The sequence below is a fragment of the Oncorhynchus tshawytscha genome, linkage group LG05 (assembly GCF_018296145.1).
Source record: "Oncorhynchus tshawytscha isolate Ot180627B linkage group LG05, Otsh_v2.0, whole genome shotgun sequence".
In the NCBI taxonomy this organism is placed as follows: domain Eukaryota; kingdom Metazoa; phylum Chordata; class Actinopteri; order Salmoniformes; family Salmonidae; genus Oncorhynchus; species Oncorhynchus tshawytscha.
Window position 1 is genome coordinate 32,424,455 of NC_056433.1, and position 21,709 is coordinate 32,446,163.

The following is a 21,709-nucleotide window of genomic DNA, read 5'->3' on the forward strand; positions in this document are numbered from 1 at the left end:
CTTCATCAAGCTCTCAATTTACATAAATGCGGCTCAATCCTTCACCCTAATATCACAGAGCTAATGAGTTTGGCAGGTGCGCTAGGTTGTAATTATATGAAGTAGGTTATTAAACACTTTCTTATCACAATTATTCTCTGTCAGATTGAATTATCTTCAATGTAGTTGAGAGGTCTACACTGCTACAATAGGCTTCACACTATTTATCCATGTTTCTGTCAAGCAAACTCATTCAGCTGTCTGTCTGGGAGGTGTCTGTGTTTTCTGTCTGTTCAAACTAGTGGAACGCAATTACTTGTGTTATGGCACAGTTTAGGTAGCTCTTTGATTCTACTGTTTTGTCCCTCTTCACTGTATTCAGTAAGACAACTATTTCCTCGTATCATCATACTCAGTGTGCATGAGTCATCTTTATTATGTCCCACTTGGGCACTATTTAGATGGCAGACTTGGTAACATGCCACCCTTTGCCACCTATCTTGATTAGAGACTCAGGCTCCAGCTGCAGGAGCAGGAGCAGACTACATTGGTATGGATGTGCATTTCATCTATATTCAGTTTGAGCTCCCACACTGTGAGTGAGTGCACCTCATAGTTTTTTTTTTCTTTCATTTTTTATTTATCAGACAGGATTTGCAGACACTGACAGGCTGGGGTCTGCCTGAGGAACCATTCTTACGGTGTGTTAAAGCGTTGTCGCAAAGCTCTCAGAAATCCGCCCAGAGACTGGGATCCCCTCCCCTGCATCTCGTAGGCTGTTCTATGGATACGTCTAGAAACAAAATCCCCTTTGCAGGGCATTTGACGGTCATATTCAGATTCAGATTCCACTGGGTTATAAGAGGAATCAGAGTTTTTTTAGTAATGCTGCTCTGAAAATCTTTATCAAATTCATCAAACACAAAGCATTACATCATAAGGACTTAAGTTGAGGCTGTCTATTGCGTTGATGCTCAATAAATAGCTCTTATGCATCCACCAGGACTAGATTTGTATTATTGGAAGGGGCTAATTTGACCACTACTTGTACAGGAATTCCACATCCATTGGATTTTCAAAATTCCTCTAGCTATTTACACATGATCTGTGTTTGAGCTGATCGAAGCATGTTTCCATGTGTAAACTGAGCAGATTGTGTGTGTTGGTGTGTGTGTGCTCTCCAGGTTGGCCATTCCCTCTGGTGTGGTGGGAAGAGACGTGCAGGCTGTGATTGACGGGCGATGCCCCGTGAGTGAACCTATGGCAGTGACACAACACAATACAGGTAAGTAGCACAGAACACAGCACAGGTGTTTGGGAATCCACTCATCTCACACACCTACAGCAGACCCAATACCTAAGAGCCTTAACCTTACTGGTACAAAAACAGTTCTCTAGAGGAAAAACAAAGGTTGATAAATCCTTTAAAGGCCTTCGTTTTTGATGGAGAAAGTCTTGGGAAATGAAGGGTTTAGGTGGAACAAAATGGTATGAGGCTGGACTGATGATGGTTTTGAGTGCTGGCATGGTGATTGTTGAGCAGCATAGGGCACGTAGAAGCATGCAGGTTTATGATTTCTCTCAGACCAACACCTGGGTGACCTTAAGTGTGGAAGAGAAGCTCCAGAATGCAGCCAGGGCCCTCCAGCAGCCTCCAAAAAACGTGAAGTCAATCAATCCCTGTCGAGAGAGTAGATAATTAAATTCTTGCACTTTTTCTCATACAAAGTATATTTCAGCCAAAGGCCTGCTTCTATCTATGATGTAATCACAGCCTCTTGTGAGCTGCTGTCTGATGACGAGGAACAGACATATCTAGAAATAAGATTAGATTTTTTGAGTGCATTTGAAATACCCAGCATGCAATACGAATTGTCTTGATCTTATGAAGAAGTAACTCTATTGACCATTTAGCCAATTTATTGAAAGCTAGCCAATGGCACAGTTTGACTGGCCTAGCCAGCTACTGTAAATGTCAATTTGTCAGTGAACTACATTTTTTAATCACGTTTTGGCATGATTATATGTCTCATTTCAAGTAACTAGCTGCATGCTTAAATAGACATTCAATCATATACTTTGCATTGAAACCCAAATAAAAGCATGTTGATAGAAAGGTGTGTGTTGGTCATGTACAGTACCAGTCATAAGTTTGGACACACCTACTCATTCAAGGGCTTTTCTTTATTTTGACTATTTATCTACATTGTAGAATAATAGTGAAGACATCACAACTAAGAAAAACGCATATGGAATCATGTAGTAACCAAAAAAGTGTTAAAAAACACATATTTGATATCTGAGATTCTTCAAAGCACCAACCTTTGCCTTGATAACAGCTTTGCACACTCTTGGCATTCTCTCAACCAACTTCATAAGGAACACTTTTCCAACAGTCTTGAAGGAGTTCCCACATATGCTGAGCAGTTGTTGGTTGCTTTTCCTTCAATCTGTGGAGGAATCCCAAACCATCTCAATTAGATTGAGGTCGGTGATTGTGGAGGCCAGGTCATCTGATGCAGCACTCCATCACACTCCTATCTTCGTCAAATAGCCCTTACACAACCTGGAGGTTTATTTTGGGTCATTGTCATGTTGAAAAACAAATGATAGTCCCACTAAGTGCAAACCCGATGGGATGGCGTAACGCTGCAGAATGCTGTGGTAGCCATGCTGGTTAAGTGTGCCTTGAATTCTAAATAAATCACAGGCAGTGTCACCAGCAAAGCACCCCCACACTATCAGACCTCCTCGTCCATGCTTCACGGTGGAAACCACCGTGTGGAGATCATTTGTAGATCATTTGTTCACCTACACTGCGTCTGACAAAGCCACGGCGGTTGGTACCAAAGATCTCAAATTTGGACTCATTAGACCAAAGGACAGATTTCCACCAGTCTAATGTCCATTGCTTGTGTTTCTTGGTCCAAGCAAGTCTCTTCTTATTATTTAGTAGAGGTTTCTTTGTAGTAATTCTACCATGAAGGCCTGATTCACAAAGTCTCCTCTGAACAGTTGATGTTGAGATGTGTATGTTATTGTACTCTGTAAAGCATTTATTTGGGCTGCAATTTCTGAGGTGCAGTTAACACTAATTAACTTATCCTCTGCAGCAGAGGTAACTCTGAGTCTTCCTTTCCTGTGGTGGTCCTCAGGAGAGACGGTGTCATCATAGCGCTTGATGGTTTTAGCGACTGCACTTGAAGAAACTTTCAAAGTTCTTGAAATGTTCCGTATTGACTGAACTGTATGTCTTAAAGTAATGATGGACTGTAGTTTCTCTTTGCTTATTTCAGCTGTTATTTCCATAATATGGACTTGGTATTTTACCAAATAGGGCTATCTTCTGTATACCAGCCCTACCTTGTCACAACACCAATAACATTTTAACAAGGCACACCTGTTAATTGAAATGCATTCCAGGTGACTATGTCATGAAGCCGGTTGAGAGAATGCCAAGAGTGTCCAAGCTGTCATCATGGCAAAGGATACCTACTTTGAAGAATCTCAAATATAAAATATATTTTGATTTGTTTAACACTTTTTTTTGGTGACTACATGATTTCATATGTGTTATTTCATAGTTTTGATGCCTTCACTATTATTCTACAATGTAGAAAATAGTCAAAATTAAGAAAAGCCCTTGAATGAGTAGGTGTGTCCAAACTTTTGACTGATACTGTATGTTAGAATAAATTTAAAAAACAGCTATATATGCATATTAGCCAATACATGTGGCATAGCTTGCACTTATAGCATACATTGTAATACAATAGTCTCTAAAAATTGTTGTACAATGTGCTCTGCAGTAAGATAACCAGAGTTTGATTTCTAAACCAGATGAGGTCTCAAATAGTAGCTGCCCAATACCATGGTGGGCCTGCATAATGTTGGATGCATTTGAATATAAGTTATGGAGAATGATAACGAGCCTGCAGGATTATAGAAACAGCAGTTGGGAAATTAATGTCTGAGTTTCAAATACTAAATGTTCAGTGAATGTGAGTATATTTAGTATATTAACATTCCTACTAACCTTTTAAAAGTTGACGGTCCCAAAATCTTGCCAATCCATTCATTATTCTACTGACTGTGACTGAGTGTGAGACATGTTTTCCATAATGTACGTTTCATGCATATACATTCCAACAAAGAACACTGTCACAAACAGTGTTTCACAGAGACAAATAGCAAGTGTGGTGTCTCAGGCAGTATTTGAAGTATCTAAATATAGTTTAACTTGTCAATCAATGTATAACAAGTGTCTAGGAGGGCACAATCTTACAATGTTGCACTCCATAAATGAGAGCTTCACCATCTATGCCAGGAATGGGCAACTTTGATGGGGGTGGGGCCCACAAAAAAGACAGAAGTCATAATGGGGGGCTGCAGTTGCTCGCAGGCCTGCATACCCACATCTATACCCCCCCTACACACACACACACACACACACTGCGAGCAAAACATTTTAGTGACCCCCCTCTTGAAAGAGAAGATCTTTAATTTATTTTCTGTGCAATTCTAAACATTTTGCCATGCAGTGTATAGAAAATGTTGCTATTTTATAACTAATTTCAAGCAATTCCACAAATGTTGCTATTGGGTGGAGAGAAATGTTTGCAGTTTTGAATATAATATCTGAGTGAGACTGACTAACAAAATCAATGTGGGCCCCTCGGCCGGTAATTCGACCATGATAATAGGTTTAGATACCTGGCCGCTAAATTAACTTAGAAATCTAAAAAATGTTAGCTGACATGGGCTAATTGACTGACTATCAGTGACTGACATAAAAAAAAAGGTGCAATACAAATTGATCTCTGATAGAGACTGTCGAACGGTCATCAATGCATGCTTCAGTATTGCCCCTTCTCTTTAGGAGAATGTGTGTGCCCTGGCCTCATAGGCATATCGAAAGGATCCCACCCTGGTCACCAATGTAGCTGACCGAGAGAGACAAGTCCCTTAGAAGAATGCAGTCTAAATATTATGTGGTCCAAAGACGAGAACTATCATCTATGGCATAAGCCTGGGCTCCTGACAGGGACTTGTTAAACTAATTCCACATTGAATTTAGTCTTTGAGATGCTCAAAAAAGCATGTGTATCTGTAGTTGGTGTTTCTTCCACTTTAAAATGCACTAGACTGTGTAAGACAAAACCAACAAAGAAAAGACAACAGGCAAATGCATGTGGTCCCAATGTCTAAATACTGATGGCAGGGCTAGTTCAACCTGCAGCAGGATGGTTCTCCTCACAGGTGAGGGAATCAGTCCCTGATTGGTTAATAGCACTGTGTTTGAGCTCTGAGAGCAGGACACATGAGAGTTGAATAGACCACGTGAGACAAAAGTGAGAGACAAGAATGAGTAACATAAATAATCACAGAAAAAGAATGTAGTTTGTGAGCTAGAAAATGATTCTGACGGACTCCAGCTCCAACTATCCTATTCCAACTATTAATGTAGCATTTTACATGTTTCAGTATGAATTAAATGTATGGGTTCTGCCCCGATGACTGTATGAGATTTAGACTACATGTCATATAGATTTTTGTTGACTTAAATTATTACATTGAATAAACAACTCCTTGTCCTGGATTTTTTTTTTACCTTTATTTAACCAGGCAAGTCAGTTAAGAACAAATTCTTATGACATGCTAGCTAGTGATAAAGCTATTTGCTCCGGATCTACTTGTTGCAACTAGCTAGCTCACTAGCAAGCTCGCTAAATCACTACGGTTGCTGTGTTGTGAGGCATTTTATAGATTGCATTGATGGTATCATGTTTCCATAACTAAATAGATTGGAAAGAGCTAAAAGACTTACCTGATAGCAACTTGTCAGACGGAGATCTCTCTTGAGATTTGTCACCAGCTGTCTATATAAGGTGATTGGCAACGTGATCAGCAGAGATATTACCAAATCAAATCTTATTTGTCACATGCACCGAATACAACAGGTATAGAGACCTTACAGTGAAATGCTTAGTTACAAGCCCTAATCAACATTGCAGTTATATATAAAAACTTTTACAAATATAATAATATAATAAGAAATACAAGTAACAAATAATTAAATAGCAGCAGTAAAATAACAATAGCAAGGCTATATACAGGGCGTACCGGTACAGAGTCAACGTGCGGGGGCACAGGTTAGTTCAGGTAATTGAGGTAATATATAAATGTAGGTAGAGTTATTAAAGTGACTATACATAGATAATAACAGAGAATAGCATCAGCGTGAAAGGGGGGGGGGGCAGTGATGTATTGGGCCATACACACTACCTTCTGTAATGCTTTGCAGTCGGAGGCTGAGCAGTTGCCATACCAGGCAGTGATGCAGCCAGTCAGGATGCTCTTTATGAACCTTTTGAGGATCTGAGGACCCATGCCAAATCTTTTCCGTCTCCTGAGGGGGAATAGGTTTTGTCGTGCCCTCTTCACGACTGTCTTGGTGTGCTTGGACCACGTTAGTTCGTTTGCGATGTGGACACCAACAAACTTGAAGCTCTCAACCTGCTCAACTACAGTCCTATCGATTAGAATGGTGGCGTGCTCAGTCCTCCTTTTCCTGTAGTCCACAATCATCTCATTTGTCTTGATCGCTTTGAGGGAGAGGTTGCTATCTTGGCACCACACGGCCAGGTCTCTGACCTTTTCCCTACAGGCTGTCTCTTGGTTGTCGGTGATCATCGGCAAACTTAATGATGGTGTTGGGGTCGTGCCTGGACATACATGAGTGAACAGGGAGTACATGAGAGGACTGAGCACGTACCCCTGATGGGCCCCCAGTGTTGAGGATCAGTGTGGCGGATGTATTGTTACCTGCCCTTACCACCTGGGGACGGCCCATCAGGAAGTCCAGGATCCAGTTGCAGAGGGAGGTGTTTTGTCCCAGGGTTCTTAGCTTAGTGATGACCTTTGATGGCACTATGGTGTTGAACACTGAGCTGTAGTCAATGGTGGGAAAGGGCAGTGTGGAGTGCAATAGAGATTGCATCATCTGTGGATCTATTAGGATCTATTAGGGCAGTTGGTGTGAGCCATGACCAGCATTTCAAAGCACTTCATGGCTACAAACGTGAGTGCTACCGGTCAGTAGTCATTTAGGCAGGTTAGCTTGGTGTTCTAGGGCACAAGGACTATGGTGGTCTGCTTGAAACATGTTGGTATTACAGACTCAGACAAGGAGAGGTTGAAATTGTCAGTGAAGACACTTGCCAATTGGTCAGCACATGCTCGCAGTACACGTCCTGGTAATCCGTCATGCCCTGCGTCCTTGTGAATGTCGACCTGTTTAAAGGTCTTACTCACATTGGCTGTGGAGAGCGTGATCACACAGTCTTCCGGAATAGCTGATGCTTTCATGCATGTTTCAGTGTTACTTGCCTCGAAGCAAGCATAGAAGTAATTTAGCTCGTCTGGTAGGCTCGTGTCACTGGTCAGCTCTCGGCTGTGCTGTCCTTTGTAGTCTGTAATAGTTTGCAAGACCTGCCACATCCGACGAGCGTCGAAGCCGGTGTCGTATGATTCGATCTTAGTCCTGTATTGACGTTTTGCCTGTTTGGTGGTTCGTCGGAGGGCATAGCGAGATTTCTTATAAGCTTGCAGGATAGAGTCCTGCTCCTTGAAAGTGGCAGCTCTACCCTTTAGCTCAGTGCGGATGTTGCCTGTAATCCATGGCTTCTGGTTGGGGTGCTAGTGCTTCCTGCTTTAATATTTGCTTGTAAGCAGGAATCAGGAGGATAGAATTATGGTAAGATTTGCCAAATGGAGGGCGAGGGAGAGCTTTGTACATGTCTCTGTGTGTGGAGTAAATGTTGTCCAGAGTTTTTTTCCCCCTGGATGTACATTTAACATGCTAGTGGAAATTTGGTAGAACGAATTTAAGTTTCCCTGCATTAAATTCCCACTAGGAGCGCCGCCTCTGGATGAGTGTTTGCTTATGGCTCATTGAGTGCAGTCTTAGTGCCAGCATCAGTCTGTGGTGGTATGTGGACAGCTACAAAAAATACAGATGAAAACTCTCTAGGTAGATAGTGTGGTCTAGAGCTTATTATGAGATACTCTACCTTAGGTGAGCAAAACCTTGAGACTTCCTTAGATATCATGCACCAGCTGTTGTTTACAAATATACATAGACTGCCCTTGTCTTACCAGAGGCTGCTGTTCTATCCTGCCTATACAGTGTCAAACTCTGCAGCTGTATGATGTTCATGTCATCGTTCAGCCACGACTCAGTGAAACATAAGATATTACAGTTTTTAATGTCCCGTTGGTAGTTGAATCTTGCTCGTTGGTCTTCGATTTTATTTTCCAATGTTTGCATGTTTGCCAATAGAACGGATAGCAGTGGGGTTTTACTTGCTCGCCTACGAATTCTCAGAAGGCAGCCCGAACTCCGCCCCCCTTTTTTCCATCTTCTCTTCACGCAAATGACAGGGATTTGGGCCTGTTCCCAGGAAAGCAGTACATCCTTCAAGTCGGACTTGTCGGAGTCATTAAAGGAAAAAGCTTCTTCCAGTTCGTGGTGAGTAATCGCTGTTCTGATGTCCAGAAGTTATTTTTCGGTCATAAGAGATTATGTACAAAACAACTAAAAAAATAAGTTACAACAAGGCAAAAAGACAATGGCTGGTACACAAGTTGGGATTGGTTTACAGTTTAGTACTCGGCTGCATGTGCCTGTCTAGATAGTGAACATTATAGTATGTATTTTGAAAAGAATTGCAAGAATTTACATTGCCAACAAATGGAAATGTGTTCAGAATAAATAAATATACAGAATATGTAAAAACCAGCTCCTCCTTAGACAGAGATTGATCATCTAGAAAACTAAAGCAGATAGCTTGCTATGTATGGCCCACCACCTAGGGAAATATGTTTAAGATTTAAAAATGTCTCTTGCCTTGCTAGCCAACTACAAAGCCAGAGGTCTTCAAAAGTTTTGTGTCCCTCCCTACTGCACATGCCTTGCCAGAACGATTTGTTTCATTTCCACAGAAAAACATGAATAAATGTTTTTATTATGCATTTTTATCTCTTCAAGTAAATAGAAAACAGCGGGAGGAATCTCAATCTCAAACCCTAATTTCATTAAACTTTAAAGTAAAATCTGGTGCTGCTGAATCAAAGTTGTCCAATTGTTGTTACTTTATAAAAGTAAAGGAAAAGTCTTATTGCTTGAGTAAAAAATACTATTTTTCTATATCTTTTTGACAGCAATAGTTTTTGTCTGTTTTTGAAATGGGCTGTTTCCTGGCTTCTGTTGTGAACACAGCTGGAGTTGCCTAGATCCATGGTGTGAGAAGGAGGCACATCCTCCACCTCTCTGACCCAGTCACCACAGGTAGCCCTGCTTTATGTTGCTCAGTAATGCTTCCTTCTAGATGGAGAGGATGATAAGATTCGACCTCTAGATGTGGGGATACTGTTACTTTTGATAATGAGAGGTTACAGAGGGGCCGTAAATGGGGGTATTCTCAATGGCAGCCATTTTTTTTATATCTGCCATAGCCTAATGCCAACTATGCCTAGCTGTGTCCTGTGTTTTTCATACAGACCAAATCCATCAACCAACGATGGGGGTAAAAACAATGTAGTGGACCATGCTGCAGGGGAGGATACATGTTTCAGTCTTGTTTTATTACACCTGTCTTGTCGCCAGTGAAAGGTGATATGTCCTCTTATTCTGAGTCGGGCAGGGTGGAAAGAGGAGATGAAGGATGTCAGAATCCCCCTCTATCCGTGAAATGATATACAGTGCACGGAGGAATCCGTAGAATTTCACGGGCATTTCTAATATTGATGCACTCTGCTTCAGTGGAAACTCTTTGTGGAGCCGGAGAGAAGGGCAGTGACTGAGAAAGTAAAGTACATCAAATCCTCTCCTGCAGAAAATCCTCTCCTGTTAAAGAGATCCGCAATTCATTCCAATAAAACATCCCCCCCCGTCCCTTTAAAATGAAACTGTTAATGATTGCTTCAAAAGATTTTTCAGAGGGTAAAAGTGAATGCCCTAAAACATCATATAATGTACATCAAATCTATTTACGTGCACAGATTGTAGGATTTGGGGCTATTTGCCTTTAGACTGAAAATTCACTTTCAGGGAAAGAAAAGTAGAGGGTTAGAATATTTAACTTTATATTAGTCATGCAATTCAAGTAATAGCTCCTAAACAATAATGACTTAGCTAAAGCCTTGCATAATCCAACAAGAATAGATTTGACCACAGTGTGTTTGTTGACTTCAATTATTACTTGGAATAAACAACTCCTTGTCCCATAATGACATGCAGCGAATGATAAAGCTATCTGCTCCAGATCTACTTGATCTAGAGATCCTTATTTATTCTCTATGTTTGGTTAGGTCAGGGTGCGACTCGGGTGGGAAAAATCTGTTTTCTTTTTCTTTGTTGGTTTGCCGAGTTTGGTTCCCAATCAGAGGCAGCTGTCTATCGTTGTCTCTGATTGGGGATCATATATAAGTTGTGATTTTCCGTTTGGGTTTTGTGGGGTGTTATTTTCTGTTTAGTGTCTGTGCCTGACGGAACTGTTCGCGTTCGTTTTTGGATTTGTAATTTTTGTTTGAGTGTTTCTTGTAAATAAATATCATGAACACTTTTACACGCTGCGCTTTTAGTCCACTCTTCCTTCCACCGACAACGAGCGTTACACTACTTACATTTCTAAGGTTGCTGTGTTCTAAATTGGGAGTCATTTTATAGCTTGCATTGATGGTGTCATGTTTCTATAACTAAATAGTTTGATTAGAAATAACTTTAACTTACCTGATGACAATTTGTCAGACGGAGATCTCTCTTGAGATGTCACCAGCTGTCTAGATAATGTGATTGGAAACGTGATCAGTAGAGATTGTACCGTGGCTGGTACAAAAGTTGTGATTGGTTTACAGTTTAGTACCCGGCTGCGTTAGCGTGTCCAACTAGTGAACATTAAAGTATATATTTTGAAAAAAAAAATGCCTTGCCACTGTCCCAGTAGCTTGTTTCTGGTCTGAGGTTAAAAGAATGGATGAAAAACATAACATGCATCTAAAATTGACCTTAGAAATAGCATTGTTGGGGAGATCTGGAGAGACCTGGTCAGTCAATTACTAATACTCGTAGTAAAAGTATCTTCAACCCGCAATCTGTGGATTCTATTAGATTAGACAGATTTACATTGTATGTTAAACATACACAGCATAGTTGAAAGATATATGGCTGGTAGAAATCTGAAGAGGGTGGCCAGCAGAGATAAGTGGGGTGGACAGAGGGAAATTGAGGGTTGAAATGTGGAATTGGAGACAAGCGGGAGTGATGTTGCTGGGCGAGGGATAGAATGACAGTCAAAGGTAAAAGTAAAAAATTAAGTAAAAATACATTTTTTTAAAGTATGTTTGAATGACACTGAGGGGACCGCTGTTACATCCAATACCTTTTTGCTGGAGGCTGCTTGTACGCGCGTACACATGCATACACACACACAATCGCATTTAAACGCACACGTGCACACACACGGACACACACACATACACACATGTAAATAGTGCCACACATGCACTCCAACGCATAGAGTTAGCCTTGCTGTTTTGATTTTTGTTTTCCTTGATGTCTTTAGTTTTTTCATTGTTGTTTTTCTCTTTTGTTCATTTTGTTGGTTGTTGGCACATTGGTGGACGGGCAATACTAGAACAAATGGTCTATTGATTCTGTATCCTCACAACAAAATCTGGAGAGCTGCGATGATTGTATGCCCCAAATATTCAACATTTTGTTGGTGGCAAGAATTCTGTACAATCATTTTTGTTGAAAATAAACAAAGTCTTGAAACTTGCGTCGTCTATATCAACTGTGCCATGGGGAACATCAAAAGTCTCGTCCCAGCTTTTTGCAATCTGTATGACACAGATGTCAACATCCTCAAATTCAACTGGAATACTTTCCTATTTATGCTATTTTTGTTTTGATCCTTTAAATTGGGCAGACAGACCAATGTCCTACCTCCTCCTGCTGCCACTTGCCTTCTCCATTTTTGGGGTAATGCTGTAATCAATTGGTTGTAATTTTGGATTGAATTATTTATTACATAATTGAGCTGGATAATTTCACTCCCTCAGAGGTCGACCGATTATGATTTTTCAACACCGATACCGATTATTGGAGGACCAAAAATTACCGATACCGATTAATCGGACGATTTTTAAAATGTATTTGAAATAATGACAACTACAACAATACTGAATGAACACTTATTTTAACTTAATATAATACATCATTCAAATTAATTTACCCTCAAATAAATAATGAAACATCTTCAATTTGGTTTAAATGATGCAAAACAAAGTGTTGGAGAAGAAAGTAAAAGTGCAATATGTGCCATGTAAGAAAGCTAACGTTTAAGTTCCTTGCTAAGAACATGAGAACATATGAAAGCTGGTGGTTATTTTTAACAGGAGTCTTCAATATTCCCAGGTAAGAAGTTTTAGGTTGTAGTTATTATAGGAATTATAGGACTATTTCTCTCTATTCCATTTGTATTTCATATACCTTTGACTATTGGATGTTCTTATAGGCACTTTAGTATTGCTTATAGGCACTTTAGTAGTGTTAACAGTACAGCTTCCGTACCTCTCCTCGCTCCTACCTCGACTCGAACCAGGAACAAAACGACAACAGCCACCCTCGAAGCAGTGTTACCCATGCAGAGCAAGGGGAACAACTATTCCAAGTCTCAGAGTGAGCGACGTTTGAAACGCTATTAGCGCGCACCCCGCAAACTAGCTAGCCATTTCACATCACCGTTACACCAGCCTAATCTCAGGAGTTGATAGGCTTAAAGTCATAAACAGCAGAGCTGCTATTAAAACACACAAGTGCTGTTTCAATGAATGCTTACGAGTCTGCTGGGGCCTACCATCGCTCAGTCAGACTGCTCTATCAAATCATAGACTTAATTATAACATAATGACACACAGAAATGCGAGCCTTAGGTCATTAATATGGTCTAATCTGGAAACTATCACCTCGAAAACAAGATGTTTATTCTTTCAGTGAAATACGTATTTTATCTAACGGGTGGCATCCATCAGTCTCAATATTCATGTTACATTGCACAACCTTCAATGTTATGTCATAATTACGTAAAATTCTGGAAAAATCCATTCGCAATGAGCCAGGTGGCCCAAACTGTTGCATATACCCTGACTCTGCGTGCAATGAACGCAAGAGAAGTGACACAATTTCACTTGGTTAATATTGCCTGCTAACCTGGATTTCTTTTAGCTAAATATGCAGGTTTAAAAATATATACTTCTGTGTATTGATTTTAAGAAAGGCATTGGTGTTTATGGTTAGGTACACGTTGGAGCAACGACAGTCCTTTTTCGCGAATGCGCACTGTATCGATTATATGCAACGCAGGACACGCTAGATACACGAGTAATATCATCAACCATGTGTAGTTATAACTAGTGATTATGATTGATTAAGTTTAATGCTAGCTAGCAACTTACCTTGGTTTCTTACTGCATTCGCTTAACAGGCGGGCTCCTCGTGATGTGGTGGTGGTTAGAGCGTTGGACTAGTTAACCATAAGGTTGCAAGATTGAATCCCTGAGCTGACAAGGTAAAAATCTGTCATTCTGCCCCTGAACAAGGCAGTTAACCCACCGTTCCTAGGCCGTCATTGAAAATAAGAATGTGTTCTTAACTGACTTGCCTAGTTAAGAGAGAGGGATGCTATGTTAGCTAGCTGGCTATGGCTATCCAACACTGGAACTCTTCCAAGTCAAGGCAAGCTTTTGATTTTATGAATGTATTGCCACTGGGGCCCACCGGTGTAAAAACTAATCTGCCTTCTGTAAACTGTGCTGCATGATTGTAGTGGGTTTACTAACTCGTTAGTTCTAGTAGCTACGTTAACTATGACGTTGGCTAATATGGTGACGATGTAAGTTTTGGTCACAGACAGTGGTTATGTTGTGCAATGAAGTCCACAAGCGAAGGGAAAATGTGAGAGGAGGAGAGCATGTAGATGCAAGAAGGAATTATACAACGAGAAAAGTGATCATGCTGTTTGTATGTGGCTGCTAAGAAAGTGAACTGTGATGAGGATAAACATACCTGAATTTGTCTAATAGAAACTTTCGTTCTTCAGCAGTGCGGTCAACAGTAAAATCCACTGTAAAGTTCCAGTCCCCCTTAAAACCATACACCCCTCTTGGTCACACTGTCTTAAGGTTGTCTTTATTTTAGCAAATACAGCAATATGCTCTGTACCCTCATTAGGAGCATAAACAATCATTTTAAAAAACTAACAAAAAAAACATAACATCCTGACCCTTGACAATCTCTGTTGTAGATACCACAGTCACCACTAAGACTGAGGAAAACAACATTGCCACCCCAGCATTGAAATTAGCACCGTGACTGAATATATGCTGCCCCTCCCACCACATACCCCAGTCAACCTCATCACTTTGTGTCTCCTGTAGAAAAACGACATTAAGCCTTTTCTGTTTTATTACTTCTAATACCCAAGCCTTCTTATTCCTGTCCCTTTAAGATTGAGAGAACCTACCCTCAGTACCTCCATATAGAAAAGAGAAAGAAAAAGTGTAACAAACCACAGAGAAACCAGACAAAGAAAATAAAACACCCTATGAGGGATGATCATCATAATTGTTTTAATTTTCTTTTAACCTTACCACGTTTCCCACTACCTTTTTGCTGCCGTGACAGCAGTAGCACATTCCCTCAAGCGAAAACGCTTCTTCACACTCACCTGGTCCAACCCCACCGTCTTCTGTAACACCACAGCTGACCTCACAAATTTATCAACATCCCAAAAATCTGCCAATTTCCCAGATTTCCCAAAAGTCTGATCAAAGAACCCATTTACCTCCTCTAGATTGTAAATTGAGTCATCGCCAGCTGCTATCATATCAAAAGAGATATCCATATCCTTCTCCTGATTTTCCTCAACTGAGGCCACAGACCCCTGACTCCCCTCAGCCACATCCCTCTCAACACTCCCCACTTGCACCCCATCGTACCGGGCATCTCCTCTACTAGCTGGGAGACAAGCTCCACATGAACCCCATCAGCAGTCTGAGGAAATGTCTCCCCAGATCCGTCTTTTCCTCCTACAACAATATTTTTATGCTGCACATCACACGCTATGTTGCCCTCTGGTACAAGCTGCAACTCCATACCCTCAACACAGACAACTTGTTCCTCAGCAACAGGTGCTTGTGGCTGGTCTACCACTGTCGGCCCACCTCTCCCTACATCAGTGGGCCCAGGCGTTACGAGGACCACCTGCACCCCTCCCTCCAACTTCTCCCGTTTCGGTCAAACATGTTGCTTGTGGCCAACATCCCCACACTCAAAACACCGTTGACTTCCCGTACTAGCATAAGCCATATATAGTCTGTTGTCATACTTGACTTTAAACTATAACTGCATAGTCTGCTCCGGTGAGTCCAAAAACATGAACGTCTGTCATCAAAACGACATAACCTGCTTCAAAGCCGGGTGTTTGCAACCCAACGGGACAATCTTAATTGAACTTACAAACTTACAAATCTGCAATAACTCCCCCTCCAATAGCTCATTGGGAATACATGGCAGTACCTTCGAAATCGTTGCCCTTGTTGACGGAGAGAAAAAGTGGCGTAACTTGAATAAACATACCTTTAAGAAGTACGCCATGCTCAACCATCAACAAGGCGCTCTTCTTTAAGAAAAACCACCACCTCTTTATTCATCCACGATGCATAAGAGACATTTTCATAGCCTACCTTCTCTCCTACGGCGACCAGAAACTCCTCCACAGCGACAGCAGCTTCAGTAATACACCTAAAGCCGTACCGAAGTGACAGGGACGGCATCCCCATGTGGGTCGTCATCCCTGCCAAAGCCAGGGCAATTCAGACAAGAAAAACAATATACTTAATTCTACCACAACAAATAAATTAAATAAACAATAACCTTAATCATGCATAGAAAAAGGAAAACCACCAAGAAAGGGAGACAAGAAAGAAAACACAGGCAATCTAAGTCCAGAAAACACTCGATCATACAATTCCCAGCATGCACCAAATACTCCCAGCATGCAGAGAGAGAGAGAGAGAGAGAATTTCTTTGGCAAAGAAATAGCAGCAGTCATGGCTCCTTAGAACTACCATATGGACACTGTTGGCTGTCATCTCTGGCTTTACACGCACTTTCACAGAATGAAAGGGAGGGTGCATCCAACTCAGTGTCGTACACACGCTGACACACACTGACACACGCTGACACACACTGACACACAATGCGTGCATATGTGTGCATGTTTGTGCATGGAATCGCACATATGCGCTTGTATTGGTCAAACACGTGTTCACCACTGACTACGTCTGATAACATATTTCATTTTTAAATTCAGATCGCAAAGATATTCTACATTATTCAGAATAAATTTAATCAGCCTTATCATTGCTGTTCAAAGGAAATATGTCATCGCCGGGTATCCTTGGGGGAATCCCCCGAACTGTCGAGAAAATATGGACGCCAATGTAACCCAATATAATCAGCAATATTAACAATCGCTCTCCCCAACAGTGGAGGAAAACTTTTATTCTAAAAGACACTGTGTATTTTTCCGTCTTAAAGGGACCCATTTCTTCCCAGTTTGTTCCTCTGCGAGCCTCTGTGAGATGCCTGGTGTTCATCCAAAAGGATTAGTTATTTGATGCCGACAGCCAGTGCGTAGGTTTTTGCTGCAATGTTCTGGAGAGTTGTGCTGTTGTGGAGAGTGTAGCGCTCGGTCCTGTATGGGAAGGCAGAGCTCCTCTGTAATCCTTCCTTCCATCTTAATGCCAGCAGTGGGACTCTGTGTCCAACCGGCGGAGGAATACGTGTGGGAGAGCAAGGGAATCAACACTAGCTGTGGTGGAGAAAGCATTCAAATGGAACAAAAAACAGACCCACCCGCTTTCTGTTTAGTGTGGGCACACACTACATTAAAAAAAAAACATTTTGGGGTCATTTAGCATTTGCTAATCCAGAGCGATTATAGTTAAGTGCCTTCCTCAAGGGCACATTGACAGATTTTTCACCGATTCGGCTAGGGGATTCAAACCAGCCTCTCATTGGCTACTGGCCCAATGCTCTTAACCACTAGGCTACATGTCCACAGGCGCACACACATGCATGTTCTCTCTGCTACCGCACGCCAAGTCTTAGCAGCTTCTACCCCAAGCCATAAGACTGCTAAATAGTTAGTAAGTAGCTATCTGGACTATCTGCATTGACCCTTTTTGCACAACCTTTTTTTTCTCCTCTGTTACGTTCCCCAGTTTCTGTGTTGTGGTTTTGTATGTATGTGTGTGTTTCAGGATGGCGTCCTTAAATTCCCCCAAGCAGCTGATTGGTCGGCCCCATTGCTAATTGGAGAGCTGACCACGCCCCCTCGTCAGGATACGGCTGTATCCCATGACAGACTCCTTCTCCAGCTATATAAGCCAGTGTTCTGTTGCTCAGAAGAGAGCTGAGGGTGATATCCTGTGTTGGTTGTTTCGCAGATAGAGCTGATGGTTATGTTATGTTCTGTTCTGTTCTGGGATTGTTGCTGAGGGTGATATTCTGTGTTGGTTGTTTCTCAGATAGAGCTGATGGTTATGTTCTGTGATTGATGGTGATAGCCGGTGTTGGTTGTTTCTTAGAAAGCTTATTTTTATATCCTGTATTGGTTGTGGCTCAGAGAGCTTCTTGTATGTCCTGTGTTGGTTTTTGCTAAGTACTTTGTAGCCTCTGCTTTTAAGGTATGTGTCCCCATAGGAGGCAGTGTCTTTATTGAAATTGTTTACTTACTTTGTTCTGTTTCCAGGGGGGAAGGGGAAGGCGCCTAAGGAGTGCTTAGGCAAGAGGCCTGCGGGCATACATAACCCATAGTATTTACTGTCTATGCACACTAGGTAAGACCTGGGCGGACCACCCCTGTATTTTGGTTAGCGCACCAGGTGGTGCTAAATTAAGTATTGGGTAGGAGAGGGGGCTTTGATATTTACTTTCTTTGGTTCCTCTTCCTGGAGGCGTAGGTAACATCATCAATTTCATGGTATCCAATTGGTAGTTAGAGTCCTGTCCCAAGCACCGTACACCTGGCAACCATGTCAGCATACATTGCGCTTGGCCCGCCACAGTTGCAAGTGCCCAATGGTACAGGAACCTCCCTGCCGGCCAAACCCTCCCCTAACGACGCTAGGCCAATTGTGCGCCGCCCCATTGGTCTCCCAGTCGCAGCCGGCTGCGTCACAGCCTGGACTCGAACCAGATTCTCTTTTGTCTCAGCTAGCACTGTGTTGCAGTGCCTTAGACCACTGTGCCATTCGGGAGGCCCTGCACAAATTTTTTTTGATTCATCACATATATTGCTGCTACAGTTTACGATCTGTCACTTTATCCATAGTTACAGTGTATACAGCATCTACGCCAAATACATTGTACCCCTACACATCGACTGGTATCCCATGTATATAGCCAAGTTACCATTACTCATTGTGTATTTATTCCTTGTGTTATTGTTTATTTTATCTCTGCATTGTTAGGAACGGCACTTAAGTAAGCATTTCACTGTTAGTCCACGCCACACAAATACAATTTGATTTGATGTACACAGAAAAACAAAAACACGTGTGCATAGACACACAAATACATGTAGGTACACACAGTCAAACTACGCAGTTTAAACTGTTGGGGATAGCCCCCTTTTTTAAACGTTTTGCCTAAATGACATACCCAAATCTAACTGCCTGTAGCTCAGGATATGTATATTCTTGGTACCATTTGAAAGGAAACACTTTGAAGTTTGTGGAAATGTGAATTGAGTGTAGGAGAATATAACACAATAGATCTGGTAGAAGAGAATACGAAGAAAAAAAAATGTTTTTTTTCTACCACCCTCTTTGAAATAGAAAGGTCCCACTTCCAGCCATCACTCTGGTTGTAATTCCGATGGTGTTCACAAGATGGCAGCAGTGTATGTGCACAGTTTCAGATGGATAACTTGAAGCTAGCAACATGACATTTAGTGTGTATTTACCAGGTACATTTGGGCAGATTGTGAAGGAGCCATTTGCATTCATATTACATTTTTTCTGCAAGAATATCGTCAAATCTGTATACTTAGACTTTGATTTAGCTTTTCCAGTATTAGTAGCCATATTATAAGTTCAGCATTTGCAAAACAACCAGTTTCCATAACTTCATAACTCTGCATATTCTTATACTTTTCATCCAAAAGGAAAAGGCATGCTCTCGCAAAAGGTTAGCGCCTACATTTTGCGACCAAGACGTGGTTTCCGGATACTCCCATAAAGCCTAGCTCATTGGCTATCTAGCTAGCTTTGTTTGATCCCGATTGGTGCTTATTTGACAAAGATAGAGTCGATCAAATGAAGTCCGGCAGCGTCATCAGCGTGCCATTTAAGCATCGCTCTCTGACCAAATTTGGTGTCCTATAGGATATACGACACACCTAATGAAATAGTGAAGTCTGGTTACATTCTAGGATTTCTGAGGAATATATACATACATGAATTTACTGGTTGAAACAACATTTAGGTTTAGATTTTAACAAATTCCTTTCTTTGCAAATTGAACGACTGGAAATACAAAATTGATTGTGCATGCTATATGGACCTTTTTAGGATATGAAAAAGGATTTTATCTAACAAAACATCATGTCATGTTATCTCTGGGACCCTTTGGATGATAAATCAGAGCACGATTTCAGAATGTAAGTACACATTTCACCTTCAGAGGTGAATTTATCAAACCTATTGTGGTGAAAAAAGTGTTTTGTTGTTGGGAGCTCTCCTCAAACAATAGCATGGCATTTCTTCGCAGTAATAGCTACTGTAAATTGGACAGTATTAACAAGAATTTAAGCTTTCAGCTGATATAAGACACTTATATGAACCGACATTTGTTGTTTCTCTAAAATCTGCTATGTTGACATAAGGCTCTGCATTGATTACAACTGTCCCGTTAACGGGACGCCTATCCCTAATAAGTTTTTCAGTAGGCCTATTTCTTCTTCTGAACTTCTTTTCTAATACAAGATGCATTGATAATGCATTGAAGTTGTGTGTGAGTGTGTCCACCCTGAGCACAGGCAATGTGCAGGAGGACTTTGTGTGTGTGGGGGGGCGTGGGTGGGTGTGTGCGTGTGTGTGTGTGTGCAGAGTGGACTGAGAGTGACTAAGACCAACCTGTACATAAATCCGAGACACTCCATTTAGTATGATATGTTACATTTCGTACGGTATGTATTAATTGTGTATCTCAATCATCCATTTCGTATGATACTGTATGTAATTAATCACAATTCGTATGATATGTTACGAATTTGATAAATGTCCAATATGTTACAAATTTGCTCAAATGTATAATATGTTACGAATTAGTCAAAGTATGTTGTGGCTACCATTAGCTAGGTAGCAAGCTGGCTAACATTAGCTAGGCTGGGGTGAGGGTTAGGGTTAAGATTGGAGTTAGGGTTAGGGGAAGGGTTAGCTAAAATGGTTAAGGTTAGGGGAAGGGTTAGCTAAAATGGTTAGGGTTAGGGGAAGGGTTAGCTAGCATGCTAAGTAGTTGCAAAGTAGCTAAAAAGTAGTTGAAAAGTTGCTTAGTAGCTAAAAATGCATAAGTTTGCATAATGAGATTCGTTCACACAACCTTTGCATTGCTAGATCTTCACATTATACACTTACCCATCCAGCCCAACCAACCAACCAACCCCTCTCCTTTAATTTTTTTGTAACCATCTGTCTTATGTAACCATACCAATGTAATATACACTATACATACAAAAGTGTGCAGACACCCTTTCAAATTAATAGATTTGGCAATTTCAGCCACACCCGTTGCTGACAGGTGTATAAAATTGAGCACACAGCCATGCATTCTCCATAGACACACATTGGCAGTAGAATGGCCTTACTGAAGAGCTCGGTGACTTTCAATGTGACACTGTAATAGGATGCCACCTTTCCAACAAGTCAGTTCATCAAATTTCTGCCCTGCCCCGGTCAACTGTAAGTGCTGTTATTGTGAAGTGGAAACATCTAGGAACAACAACGGCAAGCTCACAGAACTTGAATGCCAAGTGCTGAAGCGTGTAGCACGTAAAAATTGAATGTCCTCTGTTGCAACACTCACTAACAAGTTCCAAACTGCCTCTGGAAGCAACATCAGAACAATAACTGTTCATCGGGATCTTCATGAATTGGGTTTCCATGGCCGAGCAGCCACACACAAGCCTAAGATCACCATGCGCAATGCCAAGCGTTGGCTGGAGTGATGTAAAGCTCGCTGCCATTGGATTCTGGTGCAGTGGAAACGCGTTCTTGGGAGTGATCACCATCTGTCAGTCCGACGGACAAATCTGGGTTTGGCGGGTGCCAGGAGAACGCTACCTGCCCCAATACATAGTGCCAACTGTAAAGTTCGGTGGAGGAGGAATAGGCTATTTTCATGTTCAGGATTTTCATGGTTCAGGTTTCTTAGTTCCAGTGAAGGGAAATCTAATGCTACAGCATACAATGACATTCTAGATGATTATATGCTTCCAACTTTGTGGCAACAATTTGAGGAAGGCCCTTTCCTGTTTCAGCATGACAATGACCTGTGCACAAAATGAGGTCCATACAGAAATGGTTTGTTGGGATCGGTGTG

The 21,709-nt window shown here is 41.4% G+C and overlaps 1 protein-coding gene across 1 annotated transcript in view; it reads left to right on the top strand.

Moving 5' to 3' along the window:
* LOC112250497 (leucine-rich repeat and fibronectin type-III domain-containing protein 2-like) overlaps nucleotides 1-21,709 on the top strand; it is a 155,897-nt gene that overhangs the window by 87,305 nt on the left and 46,883 nt on the right. The window contains exon 4 of the mRNA XM_024420692.2: nucleotides 1,164-1,264. The gene's annotated coding sequence lies outside the window, so the exon portion shown is untranslated. The remainder of the gene's footprint in view (nucleotides 1-1,163; nucleotides 1,265-21,709) is intronic.